Below are 5,836 nucleotides of genomic sequence, written 5' to 3' on the forward strand. Positions count from 1 at the left end.
TATTTATTTTATTTATTTTTTAATAGATAGATTTTTATTTTTTCTTGCACTTTTTTCTGAAAAAAATTTATATTATAAAAAAATATTTTATTTAATTTTTTTTTTTAAATAAAGAAAAAGGAAAATTTTGTGAATTATTTTATTTATTAATTTACTTTTTTTTGAAAAGAAAGAAAGAGGGAAATTTTTGAATTATGTAGATTTGAAGAATAATTAATCATACTTATGTCAATAATACCTAATTAGCATTAAATTAAATCGAGTAGCAATAAATATGAATATGATTTAATTTATTTAGATTGCAATTAATAAAAGAAAGATAAATAATTGAAATGTTGCTCTTTGAAAGGGAACACTTCATTAAGTGTGACCAAACGACTCATAAACAATATAATTAACATATTATGAGAATTCCGTAACATAAAGTTCTTCAATACTACCGTTAGGAAAACGGTTTTTAATCGAAGACTGTGTATAGAAAGAAATCAAAAAAAAAAAAAATAATTCTTTCGTTACCATTTTGTAATCATTAAAATTCCATTAAAATTTCTCCACATATTTTCGAACGGATTTCGGAGAAAAGCAAATTTCACATGGAATTTTTTACAAAGAAGAAGAAAATTAAAATTAAGAATTTATTTTTATTTATTAATTTTTTTTTATTTTATTTTTTTTTGTGTTTTTATTAATTAATTAATTTTTTAGTTCTTTGTTTTTTAAAAATTTTTTTCTATTTTTTTGCCTTTTTTATTTTTATTTATTTTTTTTTTAAAGAAATTTAAATTAAATTGAAGAACAAAATTCTTTTTTATTTTCTCATTTGAATCTTTGAAAAACGAAGCAATGAACTTGGCGGAATGTGAACACAAGTTCAACGAAATTATTGATTAAATATTAATGTCAGTGATTGAATAATTATAATTTTTAGTATTATATTTCAAAATATACACTCGTACCGGAAATATAACTAAAGTTACAAGCCAGTTTCATTTCTCATTCTTGGATCGCAAAAAAATATAAAAGCCGGAATCTATAAAGTTGTTTTAATTATGACTCTTTTTTTTATTTCAATGTTAAAAATATCAAATTGCAAGTTAACTTTATAATCTTAATCTGTAATTTATACAAAGTATTCTCCTGATAATCTCTTCAGGGAAGAAAGAATTTCTTGTAAATGCAGATGTTCTTAATAACTTAATCCTTAGAAGGAAATGGCAAATAAGAAATAAGGAAATTGTTTTTTTTTCTTTCTTTCTTTTGAAATTTATTCTTCTTTAGTGTATAAAAATCATGAATAAAAATATAAAAACTCCTTTTTGTTCTTTTTTTCTTTTTTCCTTTTTTTAAACTTCAATATTTGACCTCTGATCTTTAGTCGAACAAAAAATAATTCAATGAATACCCAATTAACATCAGACCTTTTTAGTCATTTATTTTTGTTCTCTATTTTTGACTTTCAATTTTTGAAATTAAAAGTAAAAAAACCCCAAGTTTTTTTTTTGTTGAAATATTGATTCATTTAAAAATGGTTCTCTTTAATTTTTTTTCAGAGAGTCTTTTTTTTGTTAATGATTCTGCATATGATAAAATGGATAAAATGTTGAGGCATTTTAAGGAGGGAAAAAAATTTTTGATTTACTGTGAACTGTTTTTTTTTTTGTTCTCGTTCGCGGTTTTCGATTTCTCCTTGGCGAGTTTTAAGACGCCCTTGAACGATCATTTTATGAGACGCACGTAATTACTATCATTATTTCGTTTCAAACTGCAAAGATAGATCATTAAATACGTCTAACAAAAAAATATAGATTATGAAATAGAAGATTCACTTTTTAATCTAGTGATTTTTTAAAAATATTTTCCCCCTGGTTCTTTTTATTTATTTTATTATTATTATTATTATTTTTTTTTTTTGAAAATCTATTTCGCAAATCAAGACTCCGAAAAATGTTGCTTCATTTCTGAAGTACTTTGGAAATATACAAGAATTAATTTATGCATATTATATGAATACATATAGTCAGAAAATGATTCTTCGAGACAACTTTCACTAGGATCTACAAATTCGTTTCGTAATTATGTATGAGCTTCGAGGAAAAAAAGGTGAGCCACAAAATTGATTTTTTTTTTGTTTATTAATTTGAATTAAAAGTTTACGGAAGTAAATTTAATTTCGAAATTTGTTCATTTCAATGTATAATTGAAAAAAAAATTGCATATATAAACAATTATTTGCTGGTAAACAATTTTTATTAAATAATTTAATAAATAATTTCAATAAAAACTAATTTTAATAATAAGTCATTAAAATAAATAATGAAAATATTTTTGCACACAGAATTTTGAAAATATTTTTGTGCAAGTAATATTGAAATTATTTTTGTACCAATAATTTTGAAAATAGTTTTGTACAAATAATTTTGAAAATAGTTTTGTACAAATAATTTTGAAAATAGTTTTGTACAATAATTTTGAAAATAGTTTTGTACAAATAATTTTGAAAATATTTTTCTACAAATTAATATTGAAGATATTTTTCTGAAAATTAATATTGAAAATATTATTGTTTACAAATTTTATTTAAAAAGAAAATATTAAAAATATTGTATTATTTTTTCAGAAATTGTGAATCGAATCAAATCTGGAAATGATGTTTTCTCAAAACCTTGACGAATTTTTTATGCGAATAAAAGGAATTAATATTGGGAACACCATTATAGCAATGTGGATTTTTGTTTGTGATTGCCTTTGATGAGAAAGGCCTTGATGATGGAACTTTTTCTCAATTGATATGCGGCTCTTTTTCTTCATCAGTTATAGGTAAGGAATATAATCACAACGATTGTCTCCAATCAGAACAATTTATTTCTTCCAAGTAAACCTTTTAATGTGGAAGAAAAAAGTAAAATAAATCGTTTATTATTTTTTTTCTCTATTTTAATATTTATTTTCATTTATTTTATTATTTTTAAAATTATTTTCAATTATTTGTATTATTTTTAATTATTTTTATTATTTTATTATTCTTCAAGAATTTTTTTTTTTATTATTATTTTAAATCATTTTTACAATTTTCAATTATTTTCTAAAACTATATTTACTATTTTTAATTGAAAATAACTATTTAAAAAGAACATATTCGATAAAAGGGGAAATGTTACTTCGAAATTAATTGATCTAATTTGAAAAGAATGCATAATGAGCAAAAGATTACCAATCTCTAAGAAATAAGCAATAAATTCAATAGTAAAGTGTTGTCTTCTAATTGCAGTTAAAAGTAAAATTTGCAATTCATTTGTTAAGCAGAAGCTGAATCAAGATTTTTATGACCATTCGAAATGATTAGGATTTTTCAAATGAAAAGGAAGAAGAAAAAAAAACATATTTGAATTAACTTTGTATTTTTCTACGTGTATTGTTTAGCTTTGACAAGGTTTGCCTAATGAGAAAAGATTTCACGTTGAAGATAGAAAGTTATGCTAAAATGTCCATGTAATTTAATCATTTCGTCAACAAATTTCAATTTAAACACTAAACAATTAAAAAAAAATTCAATTTGTAATTTTAAATTGAGAAATTAATTTTTTCACATTAAAAAAAAAGATACGAAAATTTATTTACGATTTTCCAATTGTCGTGAGTGGAAAAAGCAGTGAAAAAAAAATTTTTTTTAACTATTTTTTAAAATCTCATTTTATTATTATTTTTGAGGAATTTTAGGTCAGATTATAAAGGACATATTTTATCACAAAGGTTTGTGAAGCGTGGAAAGAAACTTGTCTTTTACATTTTTGATAAGAATTAAATTATAGAGACTTGTTTTTATAATTTATTTTATTATCATTTTTTTATCATTTTTCTCTAATAATAAAATAAATGTTATGTTGTAGATAGTGCGTGAGAATAAAATCTATTTCGAATCGATAAATTATCATCAAACAAATAATAGATACATAATTATCTTTTACTGTCTTTCTTCAATTGTCTTTTTTCTATTTCTTTTCTAATTCTCAATTTTTATTGAGACAATTAATTCTCAATTTTTTAATTCTCGAAAAAAATTTTTTTGTATGCAAATTTATTGAATAGTAAAAGTGAGAATTTATCACTCAATATGCTTATTTATTTATAAATACATATATAAAACTATAATATAAATTTAATAGAGAAAATAAATAGAAAAAATAAATAAAATTGAGTAGAAAAAATAAATAGAAATGGATTACAATAAGAAAAAGAAAATTTCGAAAAATGTAATAATTAAGAGAAAAAAAAATTTCGCTTCTAAATGAGCTTTCTCCTTGACTTTCCAATATTGGGCTCATCTTCATTTTTTTCTTGCAATCGTATACTTTAATAAAATCGCTAATTTTAAATGAACAAAAAAAAAATAATGAAAATTAATTCTGTGCATTTTTTTCGCAGAGACGAGACAACGAATTGGTTTCGAATTTTCAAGGCTCGCAGCGAGCGGAAGGAAAAAAGAAAATAATGAACTGGCTAAATTTAAAATTTAGGAGCTGATCTTTCAATGTCCCGAACCGATAAACGAAGTCTTGTGTCTCGAGCAATATTCTCGGCCCATATATTATGCAGGCATTTCAGCTCTCGTCCACATTTATAAACGACCGGTTCATCTTCTCGTTTTCTCTTTCTTCTGCACGCACGCAAAGAAGAAGAAGATTCGCTGAAAAATTGTGTATATTCAAAAAAAAGAGCAAAGGAAAGAAAAGCAAAAGAAGAGGAAGGAAAGGAGAAAAGAGCAAAAAAGGAGAAAAGGAGGAAAGGACAAAAAATTTTTTCATAATGAGAAGCTTTTATAATGCGCGTTGTAAATAGAGAAACGTGTTGTAAATTTAATTTTTTTTCTCTATGTACCTATAGAAGAAATTGTTATTTTATGATTATAATTTATAAAGTGTATTATTATTATTAGAGAGGTAGTAAAAAATTACTAGTGAAATAATAATAAAAAGAGATTTAAAATTCTACGTTTATTATTAGAGATGCGTCATTAGAGGAGAGGGATTCTAGAAGTTTTATCGTGATGTTCTTCACCTGATTGGTTTTGTCGACAATTAGATTCTAATAAACTCTTTGTATATTGTGAATAAGCATTTCAAAACGACTGCTTAATCAGTTATTACAACGCTAGAATTATTTAACACTTGTATATATTAAAGAGATGACGATTTTCTCTATAAAGAGAAGTTGATTGGGAAAGAAAGATTTTCCTTTTAATATTCCGTCTCGTTAATTGTTTATTGTCAGCTAGTTTATATTTAGGAACTGAAAAAATTGGAAAACGAGAATTAAATGTCATTGAAATGCCAATTTTATGAATTTTATTGTATTTTATTTTTATTTTATTGTACTTTATTTTATTTATTGCATTTTGTAATTTTGTTTTACAAAAATTAAATGAAAAAATGAAAAGAATAATGTTATTAATTATTATATATGATTAATAGATTAAATAATGGATTATAATCATTAATTCGATTATAAATTCGAAATTGTCACAAATTCGATTATAAAAATTTGAAATTGTCATAAATTCGAGTATAAAAATTTGAAATTATCATAAATTCAATTATAAATTTGAAATTGTCATAAATTTGATTATAAATTCGAAATTGTTATGAATTCGGTTATAAATTCGATAAAAAAATCGAAATTATTAAAAATTCTATGATTATTATAAATAATAGTTGAAATAATTATAAAAATAAATAATAATTAATAATAAAATAATAATTCCATTATTATTGTTATAGAATAATTAGAATATTAAATTTAAATATAATTAATTATTATTCACGATTTACATTCTTCGGTA

General features: G+C 22.2%; 1 long non-coding RNA gene across 1 annotated transcript; it reads left to right on the plus strand.

Moving 5' to 3' along the window:
• The first annotated feature begins 755 nt into the window (after positions 1 to 755).
• On the plus strand, positions 756 to 5,324 carry LOC122504752. Its single transcript, XR_006301862.1, has 3 exons — positions 756 to 2,100; positions 2,618 to 2,817; positions 4,423 to 5,324. It is a non-coding gene; the product is annotated as an uncharacterized LOC122504752 (long non-coding RNA).
• Positions 5,325 to 5,836: the final 512 nt, after the last annotated feature.

Source organism: Leptopilina heterotoma, unplaced genomic scaffold, assembly GCF_015476425.1.
Source record: "Leptopilina heterotoma isolate Lh14 unplaced genomic scaffold, ASM1547642v1 Lhet_313, whole genome shotgun sequence".
NCBI lineage: Eukaryota > Metazoa > Arthropoda > Insecta > Hymenoptera > Figitidae > Leptopilina > Leptopilina heterotoma.